The sequence below is a fragment of the Pseudorca crassidens genome, chromosome 3, assembly GCF_039906515.1.
Source record: "Pseudorca crassidens isolate mPseCra1 chromosome 3, mPseCra1.hap1, whole genome shotgun sequence".
Classification (NCBI taxonomy): Eukaryota; Metazoa; Chordata; class Mammalia; order Artiodactyla; family Delphinidae; genus Pseudorca; species Pseudorca crassidens.
In genome coordinates, this window is record NC_090298.1 from 73,242,751 (window position 1) to 73,267,062 (window position 24,312).

At 39.8% G+C, this 24,312-nt stretch overlaps 1 long non-coding RNA gene across 1 annotated transcript in view; it reads right to left on the reverse strand.

The window, feature by feature from the left end:
* The window catches only part of LOC137221488 (uncharacterized), a 31,446-nt gene extending 24,624 nt beyond the window's left edge, over positions 1 to 6,822 (reverse strand). Inside the window, exons 1-2 of the long non-coding RNA XR_010942032.1 lie at positions 6,098 to 6,822; positions 5,132 to 5,319 (exon numbers count right to left, since the gene is read on the reverse strand). This is a non-coding gene — a long non-coding RNA (uncharacterized lncRNA). The remainder of the gene's footprint in view (positions 1 to 5,131; positions 5,320 to 6,097) is intronic.
* Between the last annotated feature and the right edge of the window lie 17,490 nt (positions 6,823 to 24,312).

Sequence of the window (24,312 nt, forward strand, 5' to 3'; positions counted from 1 at the left end):
TCCTAAATTGATGTATTTCTGGTGCTTTTCATAATACAAAAACACAATCAACGATTCCTAGACATTAGAAGAAAACCTGCAAAATGAAAGAAATGCATCAATAGAAAACCCAGCATAAGTAAACATAAATAATTCAGGGAACAAAGAACTCTTAAAAAAAAACAAACTCTAATAAGTTTATCAGAGAAATTCGAGCAGATAGGATGTTATAATAAAAGAACAATCAGACACTAAGTAAAAGTTCTCAGAAACTAAAAGTATATTTGCCAAAGTGAAAACATAATTGGAAGGATTAAAAGATAAAATTAAGTAAATGCATGAAAATAGAAAAAAATCAAGAAAACATAAGATAGAAGAAAGTTATAACAAAAATAGAGAGTTCATCCAGATCCAAGATCTAAATAATAACAGTTTCATAAAGAAACATCAGAGAAAATAGAAACAGGAAGTATTTAAAGAACTGAAGGGAGCCGTGAGTCCTCAGACTAAAAGTTTTTACTAAATGATAAATAGAATAAATGAGAAAATGCCTACAAACTCCATGAACTTACAGAAAGTTAAGAATAAAAAGAGATTCAAAGGTTGGAGAAGAGAAAAAAAAGATTGAGATTCTGGCTTTCATGTGATTTCTCATCTGCAATATTATTACAAGAAAATAAAGTAGTGCTCTCAAGCTTTTTGAAGAAAAGTTATCTTCAACCAAGAATTCTATAGCCAGCTTAAATATCAATTAGATGTAAAGGCAGAATAGAAACATTTTCAAATATGCAAGAATTAGTACATGTATCTCCCAAGCATTCTCTCTTTAAAAGATATTTGAGAGTGAAGGGAGTAAGTTAAGGAACAAAGATATGAGATCCAGCAAACAGTGGCTGTAACCTACTGCTACAATGCACAGGAGTCTCAGAGGGATAGCTGTGCACCAGGCCTAGAGAGCAATCAGTTCAGACGCTGAAGGGGGACCGGAGGCTGGAAATGTCCTAGAAAAAGAGGTTTCCACAGACCAGGTAGTATGTTTGACAATTTTTTAAAAAAATTATGGGAGATAATGGAAGAAAAAAATAAAAGGGCAAGACAATAAGAAACTTTAGGAAAAACAAGAGACTGTAGAAAAGGATATGTAATCATACTACACTATTTTCTCTGCTGTGACTAGTCATATAGTCATAATATAATGAAAATGCTGTTTAAGAATTTTTTTCAGTTGTGTCAAATCTATAGACAAACCTCAGAACAAGTATATAAATGTTATCAATCTCAATAAGATAAAAGGAAATATACAGATGACAGAATTTAACAGAAAGAAGAGAAAGGTAAAGAATGCGGAGCATATACCCTCTTCTAACAAAGTAAATATTCATATTGTCTGTCATTGAAAAAAAAAATTTTTTGAGTCTTAAATATTTTACATAAAGTCATAGGTGGTGTAAGAGCGTGAAATCCACCTATCATAAGCAGGAAATCAATGGATAATGTAGTTCCAGGCATATAATATGTACGCAATAAATGTCACTATCTTGATCAAAAACCATTAAAGAATTATGTTTACGTACCTCTCCATGATATTCATGATTCACTATAATTTCAAAACAGCTACCTTGGTGGCTTATTCTCCCTATAAACTCCCTACTCCAGCCAAATGAAACCATATCCACCATGCAACTATTGATACAAGCATGTGGTGGGAGAGAGATTAGTAAGAGTAAAGACTTAAGGATTCTGGGAAGCTGATGTACCTTGATGAAATAAAATTTCATCTGTAGAACTCAAAAGACACACATTTATTTAGTATTGGCCAATATGAAGCTTGCAAAGAAAAGATCACATTTAATCTGGCATAACAGGGACTCTGTTTCTATTTTGCCAGTTAGCCCCCAGTAAAGAGCTCTAATTAGAAACTTTGGAGTACTCTTCTTTAATCTCCTTAATACTGCAAATATCATGAAAACCACAGTGAGGAGCTGGAGGCAACATAAAGAAGATTATTGGTGTCCACAAGTAGCATAACAAGAGTGATTCTCCCTTTTGCACCCATTGGCAATTTGGATGGTCCAGAAGGGAAGAATGATTCAGCTTGAAACACAGGACAATAATGATAGCTGAAAAAATCAACTGAAATAAGCTGAAAAGAGCTTCATTACATTTCAAGAGTGCATATTTTGTTCATCATGAATGCAGACGACTATTTCAGGTTGTCTTAATATGGCGGCTGTAGGCAATATGTGTTCTCCCCATCAATATATTCATGGTAGTTATGTTCCTTTGGTTGTAAGCAATAGAAACCAGCTGGAGCTAACTCTTGGCCCCATTAAAAAATAGTAATAAATTGTAATGAAATAATAGAAAATAATGAACTGAAAAGAGTAAGTTAAAAATAAACATTGAAATTTTACATTTTTAAATAAATTAATATTTGGAAAGATACTGAGTAGCTCTCAGAATAAAAGGAAGAGTTAAACAATTGGGACTTGGGAAGACTGTGACTAGGATTACTCTGGTATTCTCCGTGCTGAAACGAACAAACAAACAAAAAGACCTTGTTGGTGTCTTTGAGCACTACCACTGAAATGACTCAGCTTCAACCACTTCTACAGTTTTGAGACTCACCCAGATTCAGATTCAGAAAGTAAACAGTCATGTGTTTTAGCCTTGGGAGGAAGGGGGAAGGGAAACCCTGCGGTTGACAGTCCGGCACAAAAATGTTGGAGTGGATGACGAGAGCTTTCTCAAAGGAAAGAGGGAAAATGCATGATGAGCAAACAAAATCAGGTGCCCACTACAAACTGTCAAGGGCTCTTAAAAAGACGTCACTTTCTTGGAGCTGCCTCTCTGGTCCTATTCTTATCCTTTCCTGCGGTTATAAGGATTCCCTTCATTTTCTTGCCCTGGTCGTAAGGTATTTTCAGTTTGCCCATCAAGGTGGTTATAGTTTTAGCTGTAAGTATTTTTTTCCCTTTATTTTAGGGCTTAATTTTTATGGTCAAACTAATCTTTGTGGTAGAATTTTCTCTTACCCTGTACCATTAATAGATTAAAACATGTGAGATTTTGTATATTTGTCCAATAGTATCTCATAGCTTGATTATCATAATTAATAACTACTAAGTTCTTACTATGAACTCAGCATCATGTAGAAAGGGTGGCAAAGAAAGTTGGTTTTGGAAAGAGTTCATTATCCAGCTGAGAGAATACAAGATAAAAGTGTGAAATAACAGCCAATGGGAGAGAATAGTTTATAATTATTTTATAAAATGTGATCAGGTTATTTTAAAACAATAATTATTTTTAATGTTATTTTTCACATAATGCATTTTACTTATTGAAAATGGAATTTCCACATCTTCCTGTCGTGGGTTGAATTGTGTCCCCCAAAGAGATATGGTGAAGCCCTAACCCCTGATACCTGTGTATGACCTTATTTGGAAATAGAGTCTTTGGAGATGTAATCAATTTAGCATGAGTTCATTAGGATGGGCCATCATCCAATATGACTGATATCCTTATAAGAAGACAGAGAGAGACACACAGGAAGAATGCCATGTTATGACGGGGCAAAGATAGGAATGATGCAGCTATAAGCCAAGGAATACCAAGGATCCACCATGACTATCACTAGAAGCTAAGAAGGATTCTACTCAGTCTCAGGGAAAGCATGGCCCTGATGATACCTTGATTTTGACTTCTGGCCTCCAGAACTGTGGAAGAATAAATATCTATTGTTATAAACCACTTAGTTTATGGTACTTTGTTACAGCAGCCCTAGGAAACAAATATACCCCACTTCTGTCTCTTCTCTTTTCTTCCACCAGCCCCAGATTATAACTCTTACCATTACTGTAAGACAGCACCTCCCAAATTTTAATATGCATACAAATTGCTTGAGGATCTTACTAAAGTGTTGATTCTAAGTCAGTAGTTCTAGGTGGGACCTGAGAGTCTGCATTTCTTATAAGTTCCCGGGTAATGTACATGCTGCTGGTCCAGAAACCTCACTTGGAGAAGCAAGGCTATATAAGAAAGTCAGCATGGAGATGCCTCTGTCAGGTGTGTGTCAGATCTAAGCTTTTTGACACAATGCTAACAATGATGAAGTGAAAAATCTATCCAGTGAGACAAAAAGAAAATGAGTAAATAGAATATCCAAAGAAAAAGAATAAGAAAAATTTCAAAATCAACTCTCAGATTATTCTCCAATCATCCACCATTCTCCCCACCCGCTCCCCTCCGAAGATTTAGAATACAAATATTTCAAACTTGCTTTCTGAAGAAGTGAATTTACCAATATAAAAATAAGTTGATATTTTATGTGGTCACTTTTAACTTTATTTTTTAAATGGTGATTTCAAAAGCAAACAGTGCAGGGGACTTCCCTGGTGGCACAGGAGATAAGACTCCGCACTCCCTATGCAGGGGGCCCAGGTTTGATCCCTGGTCAGGGAACTAGATCCCACATGCATGCTGCAACTAAGAGTTCGCATGCCACAACTAAGGAGGCTGCCTGCCAAAACTGAGGAGCCCACGTGCCCCAACTAAGGAGCCCGCCTGCCGCAACTAAGACCCAGTGCAACCAAATAAATAAATAATAATTAAAAAAAAAAAAGGAAACAGTGCAGACTGAGAGATGAGTGAACACCATAGAACAACACAGGCCAACCACCCTGCAGTTAATGACATTTCTATTGTATTTGGGAATAGTCGCCTTTTGCAAAGGAACAGAGACTAACTTTCAGAGCTTTTCAAACTGCCTGTTCTTGGACTTCACCTTCAGATAGTGGTTCTTTAGGCCTCGAGTCTGGCCCAGGGATTAGAATGTTTTAAGGCTCTGTGGGTAATTCTGTTGCAAAGTCAGGTTTGGGAAATACTGGTCCGAAATAAGAAAATTTACTCAATAGGTACTTCATTTTATTCTATACCTGAATTTCTAATTAAAAAGAAAAAAAATCTGCCTATATTAATACACAGTTAAAGCAAACACAGTATTATATATAAAACTAATTTTAGAAATATGATTACCTGGCATCAGAACTTCAATATCAATTTTAGAACAGAGTGTTCTTGATTATAAAGATTTCTCCTAGTCTTCACAGAATAATATCTCATACCCTCATCCTCTGCCTAGTAGTTTACAAACCTAAGTGTACATTGGAATTCCATATGGGCTGATTTCCAGGCCCAAGCCCAGGACATTCTGAGTCGGCACTTCGAAGTGGGGTCTAAGAACATGCCTTTTGACCACGTACCGCTGGCACTCTCCATACAGGCGGCCGGTGGGCTACAGCTGGAGAAATACTGCCTTGTTATTGCCCTCTGTGCTGAACCCTGCAGAGGAAGAAATGAACATGACTGCTCAAGAATCTGGCTGTTAACAATCTAAATCTATCCCAGGACCTTGCAAAGGGTAGTGACAGACTGAAAATGAGCATGGCATCTAATCAACAAGCGAGATGGCAGATAAGGACGTCTTTATGAAGTGTTCCCTGGTTTTTACAGTAAGCCACTCAAGGCCCACACATAATGCCAAGTTCCAACCTGATTTGCGTCACCACAGTTGTGGGTTTGAGCCAAGGCTAGTTATCAGACGTATTGAAAAGATAACCTCCCCAAATGTGGGACAAAATAAGACGCGAGCTCGGTGCGCCTGAAGCAAAAATCTGAGTGGAGGTCATCTCTAAGTCACTGTGGAAGGACGACGTTAGGGATTTGTTCCAACAAGCCTTTGAAAGAATTTCATCAGTGGACTATGGAGCTCTTAAAGTCAAAGACAACAAAGCCAGTTAATTCCCTGCTTGATCGGGATTCAAAAGCTATAAAAATCTGTCCCGCTCTGTTGAAAGCGCCAGGACTGGTCCGCGTGCAGGAAAGGACGGGGGAGCAGGCGTCTTCGAGAAGTGGCTGAGCGCGCGGACCGGGAAATCCACCGGCAGCGGGTGCGGTGAGTCAGCGCTGAGTCACGCCGGGCGCTACGTGCCGGCCAAGGCGCCCCAGCCCGACGCGCAGCCGCCCGCGCAGCCGAGCTCCGGGCTTCCTGGAAAACCCTCCCCGAGCCGTTTGCCCCCAGGTCCCCATCCCGGACCCCCGCCGTCACACACTCACTCGCCTGCACGCACGCCTTCTCGTCCCAGCCTGGTGACATCTAGACTTCAGCACCGAAGAGTCACAGATGACAGTCGGTGACAGAGTTCCGGCGGATGCTTCAATCCCATGTGTTTCCTCAAGACGGAGATTCCAGTTGCTCTGGCTTTTTTCGTGTTTAGTTTTTTTTCATTTCTTTTCTTTTTTTTTTTTTTTTTTCCTGGCAGGGGAGTAACACACTGATCTTTTTATAGTTTCCAGTATTTTAAATGAAGCTCAGGAAGAATGGATTAATAAAACATGTGTTGAAAATTATGCATCAAATGGTCACACTGCTTTGGGGTCTAAAATTATTACAATGTGACTACAGTTAGAGCTTTGAATGCTGGGTAACTGGAGAAAAAGACTAACTCTGTTCTGATTTGCTTTTTGTTAGTGAAAAAAAATCTTTGCTGGTTTGTCCAATCACCTTTCTAATAACTAAATTATTTTGAAGACTGGAGACGTGTTTGGTAGCGATTTGATGTGAGGTTACCAAAGAACGGGGAGCCATGTCTTTGTGTATCCTATTATATCCCACTGTCCTGAGGTACAGATGATACTTTGTTGGTCTTACAAAATATGGCAGTGATTGCATTTGTGCTGAAAGTTGATAGCAGGTATTATGTCATTGAGTGGCTAGTCAATGAGATAGTCCTGATGCAGATGGGGTAATTATTATTTAAGGGCAGTTTGAGGCTGATTTTCAAGACAGAGTCAGACTGGATCTTTAGAAGTTGTTGTACCGGCTGTTGCCAGTTGTTTTGCTTCTTTGGGAGAATTATATCCCTCCTTATCCCTGTGTGCGTGCAAGATGATGCAAAACATTGGAGTGTTTTTGTATTTTGACAGCCTTTCCTGCAGGGAAGGAGACTGAAGTAATTAGAGGTTGAACTGACTCACCAAGGTTACAGAGAAGCATGACTATCCAATTTTTTAAAAGGAGGGAAAAGCCACCAAACTGAAAAAATAATAAGGAAACATGAAGATATGAGAGCCCAGAAAAGCAAAATGAGTAGTTTCAACCAGAAGTAGAATCTATTATACTTGAACTGTTCATAACCAGAGATATACTTGTGTGCAAGGCTTTTAAAAAAGCATGTTATTCTCGTATAAAATATCTAAAATTTTAACTAAGCATATACAGATCTTCCTCAACTTACAATGCGCTTATATCCCCAAAAACCCATTGTAAGTTGAAAATAACATAAATCAAAAATGCATTTACGATACCTAACCTACTGAACATCATAGTTCAGCCCAGCCTACTTTAAACATGCTCAGAACACTTACATTAGCCTACAGTTGGGCAAAATCTATTTTATAATAAAGTGGTGAATATCTCATGTAATGTATTGAATACTGAAGGCAAAGAACAGAATGGTCGTAAGTGTGTTGGCTGTTCACCCTCGTGATCGTGTGGCTCACTGGGGGTTACTACTCACTGCCTCTGCCATTGTCATGGGGAGTCTACACCTCATAGCTCATGAGCTCGGGAAAAGATCAAAATTCCAAGTACCATTTCTACTGAATGTGTATCACTTTCTCACCATTGTAAAGTCAAAACATCATAATTTGAACCATTGTAGGTAGGGGATCCTCTGTACATCATTTGTTTAAAAAACTGTGCATGGTTCTGATTCTTTCTTACTACCTTATCAATATTGATACTATCTTGGCACTTTATGGAGTCATACAAACTTCAGTTTGAAACCCAAGTTCACGTTATAACAGTGCGAACTTGGGCTACTTACTTGGCTTCACTAAACCTGTTTCCTTCTCTGTGAAATGGAGATTAAAATCACTATTTCATGGGCTTGTTAGACAGGATTAAAAGAGATGATGCCTGTAAAAGATTTAGCACAATGCTAGGCACATTAAAAACAAACAGATTCCTTCAGTAAATGAATGCTTGCATCCTGCTGTCATTGTTATTGAACTTGATTAAACTATAGATTAGGTCACAAAGAGGTAGTATTTTGTCCAGATCACAGAACTAATAAAGACTTTGGGAATATACATCACAAACTGACCTTAGGCAAGATATTTGGGTAAGATTGTAAAACAGCTGGGTGAGGGTTTGATGTTCTTTGATTATGAAAGGAGAGCTGAAAGAGAATGCCTACAGTCATCAGTTGGCCAGAAAGGTGATGCAGAATAGCCAAGCAAGAGCCCTTTTCTTCTGTTCTCAGAGAGAACAAGTTGGCAGTGTAGAATGGCAGTCACTAGGCAAAGAGAATATAACATTTGCCCTTTAAATTATAGATCAACTCCCTTGACATGCGATTATTCATTATTTTGCAGAGACAGAAATTTAGTTCTTTCCACGTATAAAGTAATGAGCTTAGCTATTAATGGAGATTAGCGGCCAATCTCCAAGCAGCTCTGAGCCCCCCACCTATAAGACGTAATAGTCATTCTCTTGAAATAATAAAATAAATATTTCTTTTATAATTACGTCCCTCCCAAATAAAGCAACTGTTTTGTACATGATTGTAGTCTCACATTTACAGAATCAAGAGGTGAACATGGTCACGAAAGCAACTGCATTTTATGATAGTTACTCTCTATAATAGTTTTCCATTTATTTCCTTTTGCTAATCCATTGAGTATTCTCTGCAATCTTCAGTATAGATCCTGGAGACTGAAAAATGAACAAGACAGACAAGACCTAATCGTCGAGGTTATGTTCTGGTAGGGAGAACAAACATTTTAAAAGTTAAGAAACTAACAAATTCAGTAAGTATCAAAAATTCTCAAAAAATTGATAAGTGCTAAAAAGGAAAATTCATAGGCTGCCATCTAGAATCCCAGAAGGAAATTATTTATATAGTTAGATCAAAGAAGAACTCTCAGAGGAGGTGACATTTAAGCTGAAGCTTGAAGGGTAAGAAGGGTTGCATAAAGCAGAGGGAATAACAGCTCAGGCAGAGGGCACAGGGATCACAAAGACAAAGACCTTGAGCCTGGAAGCACTTTGTTCAAAGAACTGCAAGTGAGGGGATGAGTAACATGACGTTAGGTTTGAGAGGCCAGATTCTGCAGAGCCTTGAAGGCCATAGTAAACATTCTGGATTATATGCTCAGTAAAATTGGCAGCTGGTTGAAAGGTTTTAGCAGAGGGTTCCATGACGTGATTTACATTGTCAGAAGACTGCCCTGTGGAAAATGCATCGCAGGGAGCAGGAATGGAATGGGGGTTCCTTTAGCATTGGTACAACAATGGCTAGTGAAGGCTGATATTGGGGCAGTGGAAATAGAGAGAAGTGGAGGAATCTGAGATATATGCTGGAGGGAGGAGAGCCAGAATGAGCTGATAGATTAGAGTGAGAGCCAGGAGCATGAGGAATCAATGATGACCTCTGCTTTTCTGGGTACTAAGCACTTGGGGAGTCACCAAGTTCTTGGTGTTGTTTCCCCGCCAGTATTTAAAGTTGAGAGTTCTGAAATGTGTGCTCATACGTACACACACATACACACTTGTGAAAACTCCCACTGCCACTAGAGAACTAAGTTCCACATAAGGAATGACCAAGTGAACGCTTAAGTGAATGCCCCACACTTAATGATGTTTGTCTCTACCTCTGTACTTTTGTCCAGGCACATAAAGTTGCAAGGCACATAATACCTTCCCCTCTCCTCTCCTCTCCCCTTTGAATCTGTGTATTCAAATCCAGCTCAGTATTCATGCACAGGTAAAGTCCTATTTTCTCTATGAAGCCATCACTAACAGCCAGGTCAAATGGATCTTGCTGTCCATGTCCAATCCGCTTGACACTTGAACTTTGGCCTTGTCATATGGCTATACCAAAGGTTTACATGTCTCATAAATGTCTATATAAATGTCTCTCCAACTGAACTTTAAACCCTTTTAAGACCAGAGACAGATTCTCATACACCCATTATAGCACCCACAGTATCAGCAGCATGTTTTGAACATAGGACGGGCTCAGTAGCAGTGCAATCACTGGCATTTTTACCTGGATGGAAACTTGGTGATCACCCAGTCTAAGAGTCCATATATTTGGTAAATAAATTAGGTCACAAAGAGATAGTACTCTGTCCAGATCATAGAACTCATAGAATGTTTGGGAATATACATCACAAACATGTGGGCTCAGTCACCTTAAGTGGGATCCTTTACTTCTGGGCCTCCATTTCTCATTTTAAACAAGAAGGAGTTTACACCTTGTGACCCCAAAAGTTCTTTTAGGATTTCTTTTTTTTAAACCATAGTTTACTGTCTATTGTTATGAGCCAGATACTGAAGTAAGCACTTTAGACATGCTTTTACTTAATTCTTGTAAAAGCAACTTTGTGACGTGAGACGGTACTATTCTCATTTTCACAGACTGGGAAACTAAGAAATAGGAAGTTTAAGTAAGTTGCCCAAGAGTACTCAGGTAATAAGCAGCAGAATATATTTGAATTGGAATCCTGGCCTGTCCAACTGCAAAGGCTGAGATCTTCATCATAATGCTATGCTGCCTCATTTCTACACTCTTCATTTTTATAGAGACTGAGAAAAGTTAGATATTTTACTCAGAACTTCACATCTAAGAACTGGTAGAGGTAGGCCTGGATTCCAACACCAGCTCTCTTTCCTTTATAACATGCTTCAGGTATCAATTTTATCAATAAGTATTCAGAATGGGGGGTAGTTTTAACCTATTTCAATGAATATACCGGTATTGAATATAATTCAACAATGAACATAGTCGATTGTGTTTGTTGAATAAATAAATGAGTTTATCTTCTAGTTTACAAAATACCTCTATGCTTCACCAGTTCTATGTCAAAGTCAATGAAAAGGCAAGTAACTGATAGATTCCAGTAAGTAACTGTGGGAACACCCTGGAGAGTGAGGGGTGGCCGTCATCACTATAGTATAGGAGACAGCCTCTGCGGGCAGTTTGTTGAGAAGAGTAGAGTATAAATTATATTCCCTCTTAATCACGTCGACAGGGAATGACCTAGTTTATGTCATCTCTATCTCCAAGGAAGAATAAACGTGGTTCCCTGCCCTAAGTTCAAACTATGATGTGGATCACCCCAGAACCCACTTTTCCTCAGGGAAGGAGAATCTCTCAGGGTGTAGCCCATGAAATACATAAAAGAAAAGCATGGACCCCCCCCCACACCTGCAGGAATTTGTAATCTACTTTAGGAAACAAAGTAAGAGAGGAATTCTAGGGCCTAACAGGTCTATCCTTGATCACGTTCTGTCCTTTGAATAAGTCCCCTGAAATGACCTTGCTGGGTGCTCTGTGAAGCCAAGCAGGCCTGGGCCCCACTCAGCATCTCAGGCCTTCTGGTTTCTCAGGTCTGAAGTCAATAAGGGCAGCATTAAGGTGACAAAAACCTTCTGGAGAGCCCTCTGTGAGAAAGAAACAATTTTGAAGGGAGAGATCAACACTAGAAGGATGATGACAGTGATGATCTAATCACGTGTCCCAACCAAGTTATTCCTAGAGCTACCCTGGGATTTTCCACAGCCAGACCAAAGCATAAAGCTGGCATTCATCCCAGTAGACCAGGGCTTGTTTTGAGTCTCCTCAGCAATTTGACAGACCCTGAGGAAACTTAAGTAATAGTGAAAAAACAGACTCTCCCATGGCTTCAAACGTCAGAGCGTTGCCCTTAGAGTTAAAAATGATCATTTGCAACTTTGTGTGTGTTTTTTCTACAAGTGTACATAACGTGTATTTATAAGTATGACTGGAGAATGATTCACCAACATTTCCAGATGAGTTTTAAAGATGAACTTCTGGGTAGCTTGAATAACATATGTATATGGCAAGGAACGTTTATTCTTATTAATAATTGTAGAAAGCACAGTTCTGCTTATTAAAGCACTTCCCAAATGTTAGTCTATATACATATTTTCTTTTCAACAATATAATCAGATGAAATGAAAGATCTGTGTGTGAGGGCAGGCCCTAATTCAGCTGACATCTGGCCACTTGCATTTGTCCTCTTTCATATGGCCAAGGCTTTGCCTCTAAACTTCAGACTTTGTGGGACAGAACCTCCTTTCTAATGGAAAAGGTTGGTTTTGTTTTGTTTCAGAATCTAGGAGAAAGACTCAGAGGCCCAAATGAGTTCTATGTCTATCTTGAATAAAATCTAGAGACCCACATTGAAAATGCTGTTATCCACACTTTACATTAATATAGGGAATGGATGTAGTAAACAGTAAACAAATGGATTCACCATTAACCAGTGCTGGTTAATGATAATCACAGCATTTGCATAGTGCTTTGTCCTGCGACAGTGCAATCTTTAGTTTTACATAATACCCTTTTGAGGCAAACTGGCATGATATCATTATCCTCCCTTTGTAGATAAATTAACTAAGTCAAGAGATTGGAAGCTTTGAGGCCACCCAGAGATCAAGCAAAGCCAAATACAGACTACTGGCCCCTGCGGCTGTTGTTTTATTACCTGAGGACATGGCAATTCCTGCAGACTTTGTACTTTGATAGCCTTAGGGGGTGAAACTAGGATTGCCCACCCACTCTTGAATAAGAGGTGCAGGGTGTTTAGGCCAGAGGTGTGGTGAGGCATCTTGAATGCTTTGTCCCGTGAAGTTTCTCAAATCAGAAGGAAGCCCAGAGGCATGGATATTGCTGCCACATCAAACACGTTGAAGTATAGTAAATACCTGGTTACTATATAAGGGCAATACATTAATAAAACCACAACAGGACTGAATGTCCTAAAGGAGCCTTCAGGATGCCAGGAGCAAAGCAGTGCTCTTGAGTGTGTGCTGGGGTGAAATTCAAGGGCACTGTGCCTCTGATGAGTTTGGCAAAGAGGAAACCAAATGTGAACCTTTGGGCCACCCACCGTACTTCCACCTAAGTGATGGCGGGGGTGGGGGTGGGGGTGGTGGGGGGGGTGGGGGGAGCGGTGTGGAGCTGGAAACAGACTTTCCTTGTTTAAAATTTAGATTTTTATCTTGGCTCAAAAGGAATTTTACCTCAAATGTCCCCAAATCTAGAGGCACATATCCCTCCTTCAGAACAAACTCACGGAATTAAACAATAAACCAACATGTAAAAGGGGGTGCACATTACATACTGTCACTAAAGACACGTGCATGAACGTCCCTTCACCTCTAAGCATTTACAATCTTGGTAGCTGGATGTGCAATGCTATGTGTACAACAGGTAATTAAATCCTACCAATCAAAAGTTCATACTCAGTCAAAATGAGCAAATGTACAATGATAATTATTGTCATGATCACGACAAATAACATTTACTCTGGGCTTACCGTATGCCAGATCTTAGGGTAACATCTATATCTCATTTAATCCTCGCAATAAGCCTAGAAGACGCTATTATTCCTAGTCTTACAGAAGCAGAATCTTGGATCAAAAAATTTGCCCAATGTTATCCAGCTATTTGTTTGCCACTAGGGTCTATGATATTATGACTGGGCATATATATTTCACTGGGCATGAAATTCCAAACACAGACTCAGGTATAGCATTGTTACTGAATTGGTCATATAGACGCCCCCCTTGGGCCCTAGCCCGACAGAAGCCCCCTGCCTCAGCTGGGAAGGTTCTTTCTCTGTTCAGATTCACACAGCCAATAAGGAAACCGTTGCTGAGACTGAAACAGTACAAGCTTTATTCAATGGCCAGAGAATGGAGAAGGAGGACTTAGTTTGCAAATCAACTTCTCAACCCCACTTGGGCTGAGACACCATATACATAGGAGGGTCCAGGTAATAGGGACGGAACTGAGTAAAGAGAGAGAAATATTCATGACTTAACAGTCCTTGTAGGGCTCTTCTGGCTGTTGCCATGGCAATTAACTGTCATGGCACTGGTGGGTGTGTTGTATGGCATGGTAATATATTACAGTGAGTCTATTATGAGGTCAAGGTCAACTGGAGGTCAGGTCTTCTGCCATCTTGGGCCTACTTGGTTCAACCAGTTCTGGTGGACTCTTGTTTTTCATTTCTGGTGGTTTCCTGTAAGACAAGGATAATGCTTCTCCACAGCCTACATTTTTCCCTGGAGGAAGAGGGAGGGTTAGAGCTGAAGGCTAACAGCCATGGTAACAGCATGTAGTTTTATTTCTCTATCATTAATCTTAGCCTAGCCCTACTTCCACTGCCAGTGGAAAACTACATTTTGCTAATTCAAAACTCATTTTCTATTGAGTAATTCTCACTGAACTCAAGATTACTCTTTCTCTATCTTTCCTATCCTCTTTTCTGGGGATGAGATATTGAAGAGAGGAGAGTAAAGCATATACATCATCCTGACATCTGACGGGAATGGGGCCCTTGGTCTTCCATCATTCTCTGTTCCTGCTGGCCTTGGTTGATGGCGAACCCAATCTGCTTGGCCCCGCTGGCCTCTGCTGCTTACAGTCCATATACTGCAGATGTCATGTCCAGCATTCTGTATCCTCCTCATCCCACCCCAGGCTCCTTTGGGTCCCCTGGCTATTCTCAGCCACCCCAGTGCTCTTGAGAACTGGGGGATCTGGTGGGTCCTTTCCTGCTCCGTGTAGGGTGAGACTTGCCTCAGTTCTGACCACCCAGACCCTCCCTCATCCACTCTGTTGCCTTGCTGGATGTAACAGTTCTCTGAAATGTCTGGAGTCTCCTCTGGGCATACTCTACAAATAGAGGCAAGATTTCCCACATTCTCCATCTCCAGTCTTCCTAAGTCTGTATGTGGCTTCTACTGCCCCCTCTCAGGGACCTAGGCACTAACTAGGTCTCCCTTTGAATTTCTCACCCCTTCAAGCTGGAGGAACATATATCTCCTATCTTTTTTTTTTTTTTTTTTGCGGTACACGGGACTCTCACTGTTGTGGCCTCTCCTGTTGCGGAGCACAGGCTCCGGACGCGCAGGCTCAGCGGCCATGGCTCACGGGCCTAGGCGCTCCGCGGCGTGTGGGATCTTCCCGGACTGGGGCATGAACCCATGTCCTCTGCATCAGCAGGCGGACTCTCAACCACTGCGCCACCAGGGAAGCCCTATCTCCTATCTTAATGATAAGGACACTAGCCATTTTACCCACTTTATGTCTTACATAGAAACTCTGTGAGGCTCTGGCTCCTTCAGGCTCTAAGCCTTATGGAACTTAAAACACCCTTTATTCTTTTGTAAATGTTGGCTTTCAAGATAATTCTATCTATCTGAAAATTCATAAAAGCTACTGAGTACTTTAATTTACTTTTTTACTCTAGTCTGTATCTTCCTGCTTTCTGAGGCAATATTTTCCCCTAACTTACAGGTCGATGTGGGCAAACAAGAGAAATGCAAAAACTAAAAACCTTAAACTTTATCTCTAAATAGTAACTCATAAAATTTCTGTAGAGAGATATGTATTTTGTGAGTGTGAACAATACTTTATAATTGTCTTCTATGACATCAGTGTCTTAACCTCAACTTTCCCTATAAACGTGTGTCTTTTAATCATTTTTCAACAGTATTCAGGATATGTTACCTGTTAATTAAATGAAGGATGCCACACTTTTATGATCTGCGGTTTCACTTTCCTTAGCAGAAAAGCAGTTAAGATGTGTGATAAGCACTATATTTGTGTGTGTGAGAACTAGTCAGGCTACCATTTTGCACATACATCATAATTGCCTTTTGTGCTAAGAGCCCGTGCAAAAGTGAGCCATAAAATTTTAGCCACTGGGAAGTTTCATTACAATTTCACTGCATTCAAATCATTGACATTTTCAGCTGAATCACATATCACGGATTCATTCGCTTGTTCCCTCCTGGCTGGTTAAAGTCGGTCTGATGCTGGCCTGTGTTGGGCCCTGAAACACAAGTACCTGACACTTGGCTGCATGACTTGTATTTGAAAACCAGATGTTCTTTGTGCCATTGGACATACCTCTGCTGCACGGCCAGATCCTGGATGCTACACCAGAGAGCTCTCCTTTATCATGAGGTCACCCAGAACCAGCTCATGGGGCAAGCCTGAGAGGGAGGGGAGGAAGGCAAATTGCACCTGAGTCTCTTCCACCTGCTGTCCACACACATTTTAGCAGATAAAGTGAACATTGAGAGCCCATTTTTGTAAAAATAAGCCCCCAAAATCACAGACTCATAGAATCACCTACATATATATATATATATATATACACACACACATACATATACACACACACATATGTATATATTTGCATGTATTTAGAGAAAAGTCTAGGAAAACACCAAGACGCTGGGGGGTACAGAAGGGCAGAAAGGTGGACTTCTACCTTCAATTTGTATACTCTGGGCTATTCTGACTTTTTTCCCCATAAGTACAGTCTAGTAATCTTTTTTATAATGCAATGAACACCACTATACCCATCAACGCAATTCAATAGCTGTCTTTTTTAAATTAATTAATTAATTTATTATTATTATTATTTTTGGCTGCATTGGGTCTTTGTTGCTGCGCGTGGGCTTTCTCTAGTTGCGGCGAGAGGGGACTACTCTTTGTTGCAGTGCACGGGCTTCTCGTTGCGGTGGCTTCTCTTGGCATGCAGGCTTCAGTAGTTGTGGCACGTGGGCTCAGTAGTTGTGGCTTGTAGGCTCTAGAGCGCAGGCTCAGTAGTTGTGGCTCATGGGCTTAGTTGCTCCATGGCATGTGGGATCTTCCCAGACCAGGGATCAAACCTGTGTCCCTGCATTGGCAGGCAGATTCTTAACCATTGCGCCACCAGGGAAGTCCCCTAGTAATGGTTTAATATGTATATTTTACAAAAGAGAACATCAGTGCCAGCATTATAAGGGAATAGGTCATGCCAGAGGGGGAGGTTAGAAGATGTTTCCTTCCTTCAAATGCAGAGTCAGCTCTGGGAACTGCTGTTGTAGAAGCATTTGGTTATACAAAAGGAGCAAGGGAGAAACATGAACGCTTTACTCTTAAGAATGATGAAACAAAAGGGTCCAGGAGAAACTTTCAGGTACATGATGTAGACAGGTGGGCTGAAATCTACAGGCTACAGCCTGACTCTTCTCCAAAACATGCCTCCCAAGGCTGAGATAATAGACTCAGCACGTAAGTCACATCTTGACTCTGTCTCAACAGCATCTCTGCCCAGTCGCCCAGAAATTCAGTATATTAATGAAGTGAAGGATGTGTGGCATGCCCAGCTCTGCAGTTGGGACACAGCCCTGGCACACCTCCTGCTGACATGTGCCACTCCTGGAATGTTGGGCCACTCCACCCTCAAACTAACTTCTGGCTGAACTGGGGGTGTCCTGGCTCCAGCAGAGAAGAAGCTTCAGTCCTGGTTTTCACACTTGAACTTTCCAGTTCAGGAGTGAGAGCCAAAAAATGCAACCTACCCTGAGCAACAGCCAGGATGTTGATGCTGCCAGGCAATTCCTGGCTCATTGGACCACCGCCTCCCACTTTCTGGACCAAGAGGATACACTAGAGACCAACCTCCTTTGATTCAGGTCTTGCTGACAAATCACTGATCCAGCCAGATTGCTTCCTTTGCTTGAGTTACTACCTGCTAATGAGTTATGCACTTTGTAAAGTGTATTAATACTCTTACACTAGCAAGATGTGGAAGAAATTCATACGGCATTTATTTTAAAATGACGGCCTTAGGGACTAGAAGAGTTTTAGGGGAGGTGGAATTTTATTTTTACTACCATATCTGCTCTAACAAGTTTAAAACTTCATATAAGTTGCTACTGATGTAATTCATCATATCATCATTGCAATTCTAGTGTAGTGGTGTTTTTGTTTTTGTTTTTTTACATGGAAGTGTTAAATGCATGGGACTTAAAATGCTCTGATCAGGCCACAGCTGTATGGGAGGATAATTCTTAATCTCTTTGGAAAAGTTGACTGTGACTCAACTAAACTAAATAAACATGGTTGTGGTACCCATTAATACAATGTGGTATAGTAAAGATGAGAAAAATCTAAGAATATTGAAAGAATATGCAGTGAAGGATTCTGCAATTATAATAATGAAGATTTCTTAAAGCCTTGTTTCTGGTTCTGGCAATAATACACTTAATTTGCATTTTATTTCCATATAATCTATTTGTGCCATTTTAATTGGCAACTTTACTTTTAAAAATTAATTCATATCTTCATGTTCTTTTTGCTTTATTTTGAAAATCGAGTCACGAAACTTTGACTAAAGTTTACCAAATAAATGCTCAATAGAGACAAATTCCAACCGTCTCCTGACTCCAAAACAAATATGATGCATTTTATTTGACCAACCTGCCTCCAAGGCTCTGATTCCTAGGCAATTATGTTTTATTGCTGCTATTCTTAATGCCATTTCGAAACTTTATTTTTTTTTCTTTCCTCCTCACTTACCTGTTATCACTGAGCCATCTCTACTGTAAAAGAAATGCTCAACAGAGGTTGGAAAAACACATAGAACCTTGGAAAGCATGAGTAGGTTAACAGCTTACGTACCAGCAAAAATTCTCATAGGTGCTTGGAGTAGTAAAACATGAGAAAACAAGAATGTGTTTGCTTGTTTACAGTTACATTGGCTTTGTCACAACGATGAGAGCAGAGAATTCAAACTTTAAATATGGGAATGGAAGAAGTTAATAACCATTTTTTACATATTTCCAATTTCATCAGTTTATATATTAGCTCTGGAAATTTGTTGTATCTTTGTACTAACTATAAGAGGTTTGCATTCTTTATGAGAATACTGACTACAAGAATGATGAAGAATGTCAAGTAAGGAAAACTGAATTCCCTCTACTTGTTCCAATTTTGAGCTTGGAGAAGACGGAAAGTTTTCTTGTTAGGCATTGTTTATGGTTCATGTGTTCAGATGAAGCAAGCTAGTAAATTTGTCAGAGAAAAATTAATGTTTCTCAGGAGACTGAACATTAATGCAAGCCAGCATCCCATTAAAGAACATGATTATATATATTCATATAATTAAAACTCTGGGGCTTTGTTTATAGCATTTTAAGCTTCAATTCACGAGCTTGTTGACGTATGAGAATCTTCCTTTTTGGAAGTCCAAACAGATGGAAAAACAAATTGTGAAATTACATGACACTCAGAAATATTGCATCACTTTATTCCCACTTTCTGTCTCAGAAGATTTCCTAACATCTGAAAGCATCATCAGTGTGAGTAAACTGACATTTAAAAAGATGAAGAGATTTTTAAAGCCCCCAAAGCATTTACTCTTAAAAACCATATATAGAATGAATTTACCATTGAAAGTTAATCTCAAAGGATTTCCCCGGTGGCAGTGGTTAGGAATCTGCCTGCCAATGCAGGGGACACAGGTTCGAGCCTTGGTCCGGAAAGATCCCACATGCCGCAGGCAACAAAGCCCGTGTGCCGCAACTACTGAGCCTGAGCTCTAGAGCCCGCGAGCCACAACTAGTGAAGCCCATGGGCCTAGAGCCCGTGCTCCGCAACAAGAGAAGCCACTGCAATGAGAAGCCCCCGCACCGCAACGAAGAGTAGCCCCCTCTCGCCGCAACTAGAGAAAGCCCGTGTGCAGAAATGAAGACCCAGTGTGGCAGAAAATTAATTAATTAATTAATCTTAAAAAAAGTTAATCTCAAATATGCATGTGCATTATTCCATCTCAAGCCGAGTTGAAAGGACACTGTTGTTTTGTGCTAAAACAATGTTAAGATGGCTTTTATTTTATATATCTCTTCCAGTATTTGAGTAAGTAGGAAACAAAGAAGTAAAGTTAGAAGAGCTGGTTCTAGTAATTTTAAAAAATCACAGTAAAAAAAAGTCACAACACTCAGTTCCAGTTGCCTCTCCAAGGACAGTGAGCATAAGTCCGTTCTCATTGGTAGACGCATCACCAGCAAGAGGCAGGCCCAACAACAGCTGCTTTTGATAGAGGGCCCTAAACCTGGAGAAGTTCAAAGTAGATTAGCTGTCTTATAGTCAACGGATGCAGCCCCCAAAAGAATGTTAGTTCATACTGAGTTCTGACATCTTATTCAGCAAACTATTATTATTATTTATTGATATATTATTAGTACTTGCTCATTAGCTGTTATTATTATTATTATCATCTGCTTTTGATCATTGTTACATTTCCAGTACAGAGATTAGTACTTGGCACGTAAAAGGCAATCAATAAGTATTTGTTGAATGAATAAATGAATGACTCAATTAATCAAGAGTTAAGAATTACTACTTAAAGAGGAATTTTGCCCTTGTTTTACTGTGTAAAAATAGCACTTAATAATCAGCTATATTTATTTTCTTTCAGACCTTTCTTTGCTAAAACTTTACATTTCTTCTGTCTCTTTTGCTGAGTCAGTGAGAGTAGACACTCAGCTTTAACTTGATTTTCCTCCTATTTGTGGATGTCATTCATATATATGCCTTTTCAGCCAGTGTAATCTTTCCAGAAGTTCTTGTTGACGGCAAGAGCTTAACAGCTCTTTATTGTTAAAGGGATGAGAAGACTGATATCCATTGTGTTTCATTTGGTGCATGAAATGTGTGACACATGACAAGGCCTTTATCCTCTGTTTATCCATCTGGAAAATGAGAACAACAATACTCACTAGTCTGGTATGGAAGTGATTGCCAAGGACTTTGCGATCCACGCAGGGAAGGTGACATTTTAGTTGGTACCTAATACCGATGTTTCCCTTTGATTAATTGGGTATTCAGGTACTAAAGCACTTTCAGAGATGTTAAGCAAACAACAGGAACAACAAAAAGCAGAGTCTGGCTTATAGATTTTTAATGGCATTTACATGCTTCTACCTTAACGTATTAACTTTATATTCAATAATTCTTTAATACACAGCCACGGATTAGAGACCATTGAGTCTAGCGCTTCTTAACCAGGCTGTGTCCACACTCCCCTGTGGAATCTTTAAGTCTACACATGCCCTGTCCGCACCTTATTTTCTCCTAGGTAAGAACCAAGGATCCAACCTCTTTCCTTCTTTATGAAATAGCACATTAAGGGCCAGCTGCTAAGTGTAACATCAGGACTAAAATCCTCATCTTCTGATGGGTTGTTATTCCCCTACTATGATTGATAGTTTGCATTGTTATAGAGTTGACCCTCGAACAACACAGATTTGAACTGTGAGGGATCACTTATGCGTGGATTTTTTCAATAATAAACACCACAGTACTACACAATCCTGGATTGGTTGAATCTGAGGATGCGGGACTAAGTTGCTAGAGGGCCAGATGTAAGTTATACCTGGATCTTTGCACAGAGGGTCAGCGCCCCTCACTCTCGCATTGTTCAGGGGTCAACTGTATTTTAAATTAACTGTCTAGATAGAACTTTGCTGTAACTACTAGAAGTTTAACTATCTCTGCTGCTTTTAGTTCATAGCTATTTTCCCCTTTTCCATTTCTTATCTATTCTATAAAGCCTTCTGAGATTCATCTTGTTAGAAATAAATTCAACCCCTTAAGAGCTTTCAAAGCAAATTAATATACAATGGAATATTACTCAGCCATAAAAAGAAACAAAATTGAGCTATTTGTAATGAGGTGGATAGACCTAGAGTCTGTCATACAGAGTGAAGTAAGTCAGAAAGAGAAAGACAAATACCGTATGCTAACATATATATATGGAATTTAAGAAAAAAAATGTCATGAAGAACCTAGGGGTAAGACAGGAATAAAGACACAGACCTGCTAGAGAATGGACTTGAGGATATGGGGAGGGGGAAGGTAAGCTGTGACAAAGTGAGAGAGAGGCATGGACATATATACACTACCAAACATAAAATAGATAGCTAGTGGGAAGCAGCTGCATAGCACAGGGAGATCAGCTCAGTGCTTTGTGACCACCTAGAGGGTTGGGATAGGGAGGGTGGGAGGGAGGGAGAGGCAAGAGGGAAGAGATATGGGAACATATGTATATGTATAACTGATTCACTTTGTTATGAAGCAGAAACTAACACACCATTGTAAAGCAATTATACTCCAATAAAGATGTAAAAAATAAAATAAATTTTTAAAAAAAGCAAATTAAACCTGTATTAGAACATTTGTCAAACAGTATGGTCCTGATTAAAGAACTTAATAAAGAACTCTGTCTTTCCCTAGATTTTGAACTCTTGGAGATAGAAGTCAATATACTTGTCTTTGGAACAATAACGAGAAATAAAAGCTTAGGCACCAGGCAATGTGTTAGACCAGCAGCTCTCAAATTTTAGCAACCATCAGAATCACCTGCAGAGCTTGTTAAAGTTTTTTTTGCTGGACTCCACCCCCAGAGCTTCTGATTAAGTGGGTCTCGGGTAGGGCAGAGAATTTACATTTCAAACAAGTTCCCAAGTAATGCCACTCTTCTGCATTGTTTCTATTTGAATATTTGCTACTATTTCAGTAAGTAGGCTTTATAATCCTCATTTTCAAAGAAGTTATACAGCTAGTAATGCGGTGGTGGGAAGGAGGGCAAGATTGTAATCTCATCTCTTGATGCCTAGTGCTGTGGTCTTTCCCTTAATTCTTCCTATACGTCATAAGCTTTCAAGAAATGCACACGGAAGATAATTTAATTGTTAGAATGGAGATAGACTTTTAAGATTCAATTATGATCTTGGGCAAATTACTTAACCTTCCTCCTCTATGCCTCAATTTTCTCATCTGTAAATTGGGAATTAGCAGTATTTACTTGTAATGCACATTGTAGTTGGCTCCCCCAAATCTGCTCTATTCCTCTTCCATTGTGTACTAGGCAATGTGGTTCAGAGAATCTCCCCACCTCCAGGAATAAATTCTAAATCATCCAAATCAATCAGGATAATTGGATTCAGGAAGATGAGTTAATTATACGATAATATTCCTCCTTCCCCTGACTTCCATCCACAATAGCTACTGTTTCAGAGCTAAGCAGCTGACTAGTTAGGCAGATCGTGAGGAGGAGAAAGCAATTTTTTCATTGTTTGTGCGGGCACTACCTCACGTTTGCTAGTTATAAATAAGGAAGCAGATTTCCTGTTTTGTTTTGTTTTGTTTGTTTTCCACACCTCCCGGCATGTGGGATCTTAGTTCCCTGACCAGGGATCGAACCAGTGCCCCCTGCCTTGGAAGCATGGAGTCTTAATCACTGGACCACCAGGGAAGTCCCCAGGTTTCCTGTTGATGGCCATCCTACAGAGGGGAATTGGTGCTAGGAGGAATTCAACACTGGATGTCAGGACAGAGATAGAACCTGGGGAGCTGGTGACAATGTGAAGCTACTGGATCCATAAACCATTCCCGAAGCTGCCCTCTCTTTAGACTACCAGTTATGTGAGCCAACAAATGCCCTTACTGTTTAAGTCAGTTGGAGGTGGTTGTATTTTTTTTCCTGTCACTTATAGTCAAACACCCTGATACCCTATCTTAAAGGATTACTATAAGAATTAAATGAGGTGATGCATTAAAAAAAAAGCAACCTTGGCCTTAATAAGAACATAACAAATATGAGCTAAATATCATTATCAGGGAAGTTACTAGGTCCAGATTTTTAAAAGTGTATATTATTGGTGGTTGGACCCTGGTTTCCTTTCGAATTCTCTTTCTCTGCCAAGAGCACAAGTGACCTTAAATGCCATGGTCAACTACTGACCAAAAGCTCCCTTGGAGGTGTTCTCACCAGCAGGATTAGAGAAGCCAAAATAACCAGGTGAATATCTCTGTCAATGATAGAGAATGTGGCTGGAACAGGAAAAGATTATTCTGAGAATTGACAGCTCATGAAACAACAGACACAGTTAACTTTACTTTAGTAAGGAGAGTTATACAATGAATCAAGTATATCAATACTTTAGTCATAGCTGAAGAAACTAAGGCTCATATTAAGTGAACTGTCCCCAGTCTCATAGCAGAGATGGTTCTCATCCAAATCTGGCACTCATATTACTTATAGGGGACGTCTGTTCCTTTGGCTGTCAGGCATGCTACTCTTTCCTTTAGGGCCCTGCCCCTCCTCTACATCACATGTTTAATAACATGTGATTCTTTTGGGGCTGCCAAAAAATTTTAGTTCCTTTTTTATTGGGCTAAAACAAAATTGTTTTTTCAATAATTACATTTATATTCATTGATTCACTCCCAAGCATGTTAAAATCCAAGTTTTGAAAGGAAGCAAGAAAGGATAAGTAGAGGACACACTACCTTTAGTCAATAGATTATTCCATTATGATATCTTTTAGGGTCTGGAATACCCTGACCAGGGTATTAGACAAAAAATTGCATAAGAATGGGCTAGAGAGAG